The sequence below is a fragment of the Gavia stellata genome, chromosome 24, assembly GCF_030936135.1.
Source record: "Gavia stellata isolate bGavSte3 chromosome 24, bGavSte3.hap2, whole genome shotgun sequence".
Taxonomy (NCBI): Eukaryota; Metazoa; Chordata; class Aves; order Gaviiformes; family Gaviidae; genus Gavia; species Gavia stellata.
In genome coordinates this window covers 13,548,272-13,557,786 of record NC_082617.1, presented here as the reverse complement: position 1 = coordinate 13,557,786, position 9,515 = coordinate 13,548,272, and positions in this window count along the sequence as shown.

Sequence of the window (9,515 nt, the reverse complement as noted above, 5' to 3'; positions counted from 1 at the left end):
TTTTTGCTCCTGTCCTCAATTTCTCATTCCTCACACTGCAGAGCTAACGGTGGACTTCTGCAATCACAGAATTATGGCATGGAAAAATAACAGCACTGCTCTGTGTTCAGCACAACACTGCTTGGGTCAGCCCCGTGAGTGAAAGTGGGTGGCTGTTGCCCAGACTGTACAAATTTTATAACATTTGCTTAGTAGGGCTACTGTCCTAGATATGCAGTTTCCTGTGGTCCTTTCCTGATCCATACATTATAAGTGCAGGATATAAACCTTCTGAATTTGCCTTTCCTGTGCCCCTTTTGCACAGTGTAGCCAGTGTGCTCTGGAGCAAGGCTGCCCTAGTAAGGATTCTTCTTGCTGATACTTTCCCTGGGTGGTAGATACTTTAGCTACCTGCTCATCCCCAAACATTTTATGTGTACAGAAATTAAACTGGTGAGCTGTTAAGGGGTTTCCTCTGCTGAATTGTTCATCTAGAAGGTACTTTAATCTTACTGTAAACTGTAACCAACAATGCCAAATGTGCTAGAGTTCCCAAAAGCGCCACTCCCATGCAATCTCTACACCTTCAGGGACTTCAGGACTGGTGACTGTGTATTTTTGATTTCCTAGTAGCCTTAGAAAGCAGAAGGTTCGATTTTATGCAGTGAGAAGTGACACACTGATTTCACTAACTGAGCGATTTTTCCTTTAATTTGTTTTCTTTTTTCCTTGTTTTCACTGTGACAACAGAAAGCAAAATCCTTGGGCTAAACTTAGGACCCCATGAGAAAAAAATAATTTATCAAGATAAACACCTGCTTTGAAGTTAATTTAAAGATTTTAATATGACTTACCAGAGAACCTGTGCCTGTCCCCTTTGCAGGTCTCCAGTTGAAATATCTCTCAGCAGGGAGAGGCTGAAATGTCACTACAAATCCTGGACTACAGTCAGTTGGTTTTTTTTCCTCCTGCACTAGAATAACTCAGTTTCTAAGAAATCAACTTCGTTTTAACATACAGTTGGCATAAAACCCTCTTTGCTTTATTTTCTTTCTTAAGATCAGTTATGTGCAGGGGCTGAGGGTGTGGGAGTGTGCGTTTATGTGTAATATAAGGTACCCTGATCAATCTTGCCAGTATTCAGGATTAGTAATTGACAGTTCAAACTCGATTGAGCAGTTCGATTTTGTCTCTGCTATCTGTAGCATCAGTGTTGGTGTAACCGCCAGCCAACTGCAGCCAGAAAAAGCCAAGGGTTCCAACTCGCCGTTAGGTGGTGCCCCTGCCTTTCATTAAAAAAACCCAACAAAACCACACACACACACACACACACACACACACGACTCTACTATCCTAACTTCGTTTATGCAACTAGGAACAGCTCTAAGAAAGTATCAGTAGGGGAAGATTAAGTTCTAATGTGAGAATAAATGAAAAAAATATATATACTTTCAATGAAAGAGATTTTCGCTGGTGAAATGGTTGGTAGAGAAGAGTAGCTTCTTGACTTGAGCTCAGTTATGATGCTGCCTGCCAGACCTGGAAGAAGCATTGCCCTGTTAGGTTTGCCACTTGCCCTTACCAGGGCACTTGTCCAGTGTGTATATCTTACGCCTAACCTTTCTCACTGCAGTTTATGCCAACTGCAGAAATCCAACATCCCGGAGGGAGTCTCTTTGACCCACAGAGAGTCATTTTACACCCCAAAGCATGCTTTCTTCTGCATCATTGCCTAAGCTTATGTATTTGTCTGTATTATTTTGGGTTTTGCCAATTTACCTGCCCTGTTTTAAATCCTGTTAAAGCAACTTGCCTTGTAACCCTCTGATAGGAATGCCACACAATAAAATTACTTCTTTACCTGTATTTCTTACTGACTGATTTTCATTTTGTTATTGTCTGCCCCCTTGCCCAGTCGTGACAAGATATGGATATTATTCAGTAGACCAAATCAAGCTAATGATGTAATCTCTCTAGTTGCAAGCAACCCACACAGTTCAATGTGATGTCTTTTTGTACATCATCTGTAGACAGCTGGCATTGTTTGCTTTGTTCTGAGGCTCAGCTCATGGGATGAGGTAAATGAGCCAAATACCGAACCTTTGCTAGTGACCAGCAGTGGAATGACATTCAGAGCTGCTGACCACCTGATCACTCCTTTAATCCTGGTCCCACCAAGGCACCTGAACTGCTGGCTCAGTTGAAAGAATTTTGGCTACAACCAGGGAAGGTTTTAAGAAAACAAGTGTTCCCCGACTTAGCTATTTTTCTTTCAGCTGCTTCCTAAATAAACTCTACTGTATGGCTTAGAAAAACCGGGTGGGGGGGTGGGTTACTGTTCAAGATATTTGGGCCTGGCTTGGTTTAGACCTTATTTTACCATTTTGCGAAACAAGCACCCCCTGTTACCTGTCCATGGATCCAGGACATTCTGACCAGCTCGGCAACAGCAGCTGGTAAGACCAAAGACCTGGGGAAGTGCCTGGTACTCCTGGGTTCCAGCAGTCCAGCAAAATCAACAGCCTCATTTCTACACATCAGCTTTTCCATTAGCATAATTGAGAATAATGAACTGAACCAACAACCCCAAGGTTGACTAATAACTACAGCTTATCTGATGATGAAAAGCATTCCATATCCTATTATTAGCAGATCAATGTGAATAATTGGCAGACATACAACAAAAGCTACTGGTTGCAGGGATTTCATTACAGTTTTCCAGTAAAATTTCAACAGCTACATTTTTATGATTTAAATATTATCTCTTTGATTTAATCTCTTGAAACACTCAAAATTACTATTATTTTATAATTTTCTATGCCCTTATTTCTCACACTTGCATCACCCTCACTATCCTTGTGATTGCTGTTATAAAACCTGCCATCCCAATATTATGAGTCTCATCTTGGTATCAGCAGAAGCAGCTGCTGCTGCTGCTGCGTTCTCCCTACCTTGGTGAACTACCCACCCCATGCTAGCCTCACTTTCCTGGAGACTCTGCTCAGGTTTAACCAGTAAGCTGCTTAGTAAGAGAGATTTTCTGCTGTTCTTCTGGCCTTGCTGTTGGGGAAAATTACTTTCCCTCCTGCATGCCTGCTGAGCATAAAGCTGCAGTATTCAGCTGGAGTGAGGGAACAAAACAGCAGCCATCTTCTTGTTGACATACAGATCCAATCACCTGCAAACTCAAAGAAGCTGGCATTGGAGATTGGTGCTTTCTCCTCTTAGCAGGCTGTTGGAGAAGGTATCTGGCTGAATGGGCAGCTCCTGTGCTTCACCTCACATCTTCTCAGTCAGCAGATCCAGGGGCTTTTGCACTGGCTTTGTGGGGGGAGCAGCACGGGGAGGGAGGACTCACTCCTTGTGCGACTGCATGGAGTGCTGCTGCAGATGGTGTGCGTTGTGGTAGTCTAGGGACTGGAAAGTTGATCTGACTTTGGATCGGGCTGGTCAGGCACATGCACAGCAGGCTTAGCACTATGCTGAGCTACAGTGCTCAGTAAAGTCCTCGTGCTAGAAACGAGTCATTTCAGCCCTCTCCAGCTCTGCCAAAGCTGGTACCTGCAGGCATGGGTGAAGAAGAGTGGGAAGAAGCACTCTCTCTGGGACACCATCACTTCTGTCCCTGTACTTGTCCCTCCAAGCTTTGCAGGATTCGGCCATTGACTCAGCATTTTATGTGCAATTCATGATGGCTGTTCTCCTGACCCTCACCCTGACTGGAGTGGGGTGAGAGCTGAGCGGGGGGTGATCAGCACATGTTTTATTTATTTTTTATTATTTATTTATCCCGTGTTTAATTTTTTTAAATACAACCTGTTCATTTTGGGGTCGATTTCTTTTTTTCCCTTTTTTTAGGTTCCCAAAATTAGTCTCACTAATATGGAAAGTATCTTGCACTAGGAAATTTGCAGGTGCAGATGAAAGTATGTCTCTGGTGTTAGTTACCTTCACTGGACCTTGCCCTGACCTGTGGATTGGCTTTGTGGCTCGACCCTGGACCTGCCTGATCGCCACAGGCTTGCCCGATGATCTGGACTCTTTGCTGACACTGGCTGCCATCCCTGGGCTTGTCCTGCTTTGCCCACCTTGCTCAGGCACCCCAGGACAGGCCCTGGCTAAAAAAGTCTCTAACCTGCCAGCCGTGCTGTCACGGTTGGCTCCTATCTCTTAGCAAGCAGCTGGCCTTTGCTACTTCTTAACACCTGCCACATTTCTAATCTGCATCATGTTGTGTCCAAAATATGCATGCTGTGTAATCAGCTGTGCGTAGCTGATACTATCTCTGACTTGTAAATCTGCAGGGATATTTTTAAACAAGCTCCCCTGAACTTCCAAAAACTAAATTTGATGTTTCTGTGTGCCACTGTTCCTTCTATTTCAGAGTTTCCTGGGAATCCTAACTCAGCTTTTGTCCCAGGAAGTTTGCTGTGTTGATGCTATGGTGAGTGGCTGCTGTGCCTCAGCACCCTGGTAAGACTGTCTCTTTGTTCCCTTACTAAGGTGGAAACAATACTTGGGAATGTGGTTTGCACTTGCTTCCTTTCTTGCATGTTATATTTGGAGATGAACTTTTAGGCTGTGTCAAACATAAAAAAAAACAAAAAACAAAAAAAAAAAAAAACAAAAAAAAAAAAAACAAACCCACAGCAAATCCCAAACAAAAGCTGTAGTCATTGGTGTAGGATTTTCTTTCTTGAACCTTTTCCAAAATCGCTAGCTGCATGTTACTTCATCTGCAGGTGAACAAGAACATTCTCTGGGGCAATAGCATGCTCCAAAGACAGAAGCATTTGCGTTGTTACTGTGCGTCTTTAACAGGAGGATGTGAATCCACCCTGATGCCAAGTGAGACAAGAAAGTTGCTGGGACAGGAGGACTCTGTGAGTTTTCTGTCAGTATTACTCTCAGCAGTCCAGCTCCAGATCTAACCGGAGCCAGAGTAGAGCTCCTCACTATGAATGGGGAGAGATTCAACTCAACAGACATTTTCCTTGTCTGGAATACCAGGTTTCTACTAAAAGAGGGCACAGGGGGCAGCTGAAAGGAAAACAAACTACTTTTAGATAAGCATGGTGCAATTAACATCTGGCTTGTGTTCCTTTTGGAGTTCATTGTTTTCTTTTATTAAGCCTAATTGTCATCCAAGACAAGTTCTGAAATTTGCAAGTTGAAATTGTCCTTAGCTTCTGTGAAGATGGGCATTTATTTCTCCTGTTCCTTACCTTGTGCTTAACCTTTCTTCCTCATTAGTATTTCTTTGGCCTGAGTGAAAAGCTGACCTTGTGCAGACTGCCCTTCCATCTTAATTTCATCTGGTACTGTAGGCACCTTGTGGAGCTATTCATACAGAAGCTAATCTGCACTGCAGATCCCTTATCAGCTGTGTGCTCTGGGCAGGGAGGAGAGGGAGGCCCAGGAGAATGCTGGTGGTGCCACTCCTACCATACAGCCTGCAGATAAATTTGGGAGTGTGCGTGTTGGTTAAGCTCTGAGTATCTTACCTAGACTTTGTGTCTAGAGTTTTCCATGGAGCAGTGCATGGATATTTGGTTATTAAAATCTAACCTGTGGCTGTCAGACCAAGTGTATGTACTGGGTGTGTGGAATCTGCTTCTAAAGTCACCTGGGCAATCAGTTTGCACCCATAAATCAGCCAAGCTAGGTGTTCCCTCAGTGCTTTCAGCCTTTTCACAATTCAAAGGGCTGGCACAAGTTGCAGAGTCTTTGACTTATGAACAACCACGTCCTGGTGGGTTGGAGGTGGAGGAAGTGAGAAGTGTTTCTGCTAGTGATGTCCCTAGGGCCTCCGGGTCCCAGGAATGGCCTCCTGAGTGCTCAGGAGTGCTGGTGGGCGGCGAGACAAATCAACACAAAGAGCTCTTTAGCAGGGGAGAGCTGCTGTGGCCAGTGGACCGGGAAACTTCTCAAAGGCTGCCTAACGCCAACAATCCTGAACTGAAAGGCATGGGCTTATTGAAAAGGTAAGTGTCCAGAAGGGATGACGGTAATAGAGAAAGCTACGTGGCCATGGCAAACAAAACTTCCCAGGGCACAAGAATACTTGAATTCTAGTCTCTGTCCAGTGGGCCACATATGCCTTGAAAGTGGCAAGGAAGCCTTTAGCTGGTTAAGTAATCTTAATGCCATTCTTGGCATGTTGGAGAAAGGTGACGTTGGTGCACAGCTCTCGGAGATCCAACTCCAGAGGTACTAGTAATCTTTATAGAAAACTGGTCTGAATGGCACAGGGATGTCCTAGGTCTCCTGTATGTCCATCAAGCCCCACAAAGCCTCAGGCCTGGGCCACCTTCTCTGAATTGTCACACAGGTGTTCTAGCTGTCTCTCCGTGTTGTTTTTGTTTGGTTGTTTGTTTTTGAGGATGTGGTAATGATGCAATGAAGTAGGTGAACCTTTTTATTATTTTTAAAGTCATTAAAGACAGTTGCTCTTTACTTCTAATTAAAAAAATAACTTTTTTTTTCCCCAAGATCAGGTTGATTGCCAAATTGTTCATTATAGGCCCCGCAGATTGTAGTTTGTTGTGCATTACTTCTACGAACATGGTATGAAACATATAAAAAAAAAAAGCTACTTAAAAAAAAATGCAGTGGGCTCTATAAAACATTGAAAAAGAATTTTTAAAATGTTCAAAACTGAAAAATTCTAAAATGAAAGCTTTTCTGCAGAACCTTTCATCTTTGGAGTTGAAAAACCTTGACCGAAAAATTAAGGTTTGTCAGAATAGCCTTTTCGACAAAAAGCCTTGTTATAATGAAAGTTTTTCTAAGAAGCATTGCTGAAGAGGCTTGTGTCCCTGATGGCAGAGACAGGCCCTGTGTTTGCGGCCACCCTCCCCTCCAGCACATCTTCTGCTTCTATAGGCCTTGCCAGGAGAGGAGACAATTTATATCAAATCTTGGCTTTCTGCAGGCTGACTGCGCTGCAGGTTGACTCAATGGAGTAGGAAAAAATCCACCTCTTGTGGAAATTCTTAACGTTCAGACATAATATATTGAAATGTAAAATTCATTCAAATTAGAGACTAGGTGTAACAGCGTTAGTGGCTTACCGCAGCTGGAATTCAGTGCTGAGCAAGGGAACCCAGCACAGGCCTACTCTAATTTGGATCAGATGGCATGCCAGAACATGTGCGCTAAATCTGGAAGGTTTTCTGCGGGTATGGTAGGGGGTAGTCTACACCACAACAGCAGCATAGATTGGCAGTGGACAGTCCTGCTCTCTTCCATGAGACCTGTGTATTGAATAGATAGGTCATCCCAGTAAATGAGAGATTGATCTCAGCAGGTTGGCCTAGTCAAATAATTGTGTGTAAATAAACAGGGGGAGTAAAATATCTTCTCATTTTACCCTAAAAACCGGGGCCTTCCCAGAGTGGGACTGGAGCGGGATGGTGGGGCAGCCCAGGAGTCGTGCGCTTCAGTGGCTTTTGCTTGTGATGTGACGGACAGCCCAGGACATGCTGCCTTCCAGCACCGAGGAGTGGCGTGGGGAGGCCAGTGGCTGCTGCTCTTCAGCATCAATGGATGTTTCAGAGAGGTGCCTTTGGGCAGGGAACTCCAGGCTGGGTCAGGCCACGAGCTTCTGTGACTGTTTTATACCATCGCGGGCCTCTGAGTGTTTTCCAAGACACGTCCCCACCACGCTTCAGTAGCCATGGCAGCTCAGGTCCTGCGCGCGTTTCCCTTCACTGCTGGCGGTGCCCTGCAGTCTGGCAGGAAGGCTGAGGGACCCTCTGACCAACCTCTCACGCTGCCTCTCCGCTGGGCCCAAACTTGAGCGCAGCTGTTTACATTGTAAAGATAACCTGTGTTTCTGCAGAAGAGCAACTAACTGCCCATCCTGCCACAGCTGCAGCACAGTGTGCTTGCTAGCTCTCCCAAATGTTTTGCCCAATTCTGAATCTTGCTGAACATCCAGCACATGATTTCCGTACAAAAATGTCAAATACTGCTTTGAATTTCCAGAAGGTGGAGGGAAAACTTTTCAGCATCACTCACAGAATTTTGTAACAGATATGATGTGTATGAGTTCACACCAGTTGCTGTTTCACCAGTCTCTATGTAAAAATATTACTGTTGGACAGTGTTGGGCTGGGCAAGGCAGCAATATTAGATTTGAGGGGTTTGGGCAAGGCAAAACATTCTGGGGGTTTTGCTTTGTTTTGCTGCAGAAATATAAAGTCAATCTCGGCACCCTTTCAGTCTGCGTGGCTCAGAGATTTTGTCGTTCTTGTTGCTTCTCTTTGATTTTCATTGTTTTGTGTGACTTCTGCAAAGGACCATCTGTACTGTGCGTTGCCTGAAATCGGAGTTGTTTTCAGTACACTCCCAGCACAGCTACTGAACACAAACTGTGAGGCAGCACAGCAGGAGCCGTGCAGTGACTTGCGATCAAAGGGAGATGCTGCTCTGCTGGCCCAAGTGCCAAGTGATCTTGTTTTAACTTAAGAATGTCAAAATAATATGGAATAAAATACATGAGGAATGGTCTCCCATTGCTCAGAGAGGGGAGGAGGGATTCCTTCTTGCCTTCCTGCAGAGTCCTGTCAGAGATGACTCCCACTGTGGGAAGGTGGGGAAGAAAAAGGCAGGAGAGATGAGGAAGGGCCAGGAGGAATCAAATGGAGGGGTGGCGATCTGCATAGGGAAATATTGCTGCTGCTGAAGCGCAGCTACAGAGGAAGTGTTTCTGAAGGGAATCGCCCAGCTCCCAACTCATGCAAGGCTGGGTTTTCAGCCGTTAGGAGGATAATGGTTTAGTTGCTGCTCACTATTATCCCACCTTCTTCCCTGATGTTGTGGGTGAGGACGGCCCTTCTGGCCATAGTCTGTGTATTTGAAAGTGCAGCTTTTTGCCCATTCTCAGACCCTGGCAGGTGAGGCTGGCGGAGGAGTTATGCCAGTTGCCCCTACGCTTACGTGTTTGTGCAATATCGATAGCAGGCAGTGCAGGTTCACAGCGCAATTCCGTTGCCAGTGGCTGCAGCAGGTGCGGTCATGTGTCTTCAGGCCAGACTCTTCCCTAATGCTACCTCCTATCAGTATTTTGTGCAGGAAACAGAAGAAAATTGGCCTACATTTTACATGGTTTCCAAGAAAAACTAAAATTCAACCCGAGGTTTCCTGGGAAAGGCTACCAGAGGCATGCCTCCCTCATATACCACTGAACAGGAAGGGCCTCGCCTCAGGATCCATCAGCTGTACGAAGCACAAGCACGGTGCATTACTAAGAGGGGCTGCTCTTGTGCATGGCTTCTCAATGGCAGTAAAGGTTACTTGACAGCAAGACTCCTGGGACAGAGCCACTCTTACTTACAAAGGCCTCTCATGTATTTCGGGATACTTGCAACGGTTACATTGACAAAGAACATAGTATAGAACAATATGGCAGCCAGGACTGTGATGTTTCAGGTTAAAAATCGCGTAGAAATTAGGTTCAAAGTAGAAGATTTTATATTTACCAGTGCCCGTCTGTTGGAGCCCAACCCCTGAATTTCAGGCACTGCAGTGCA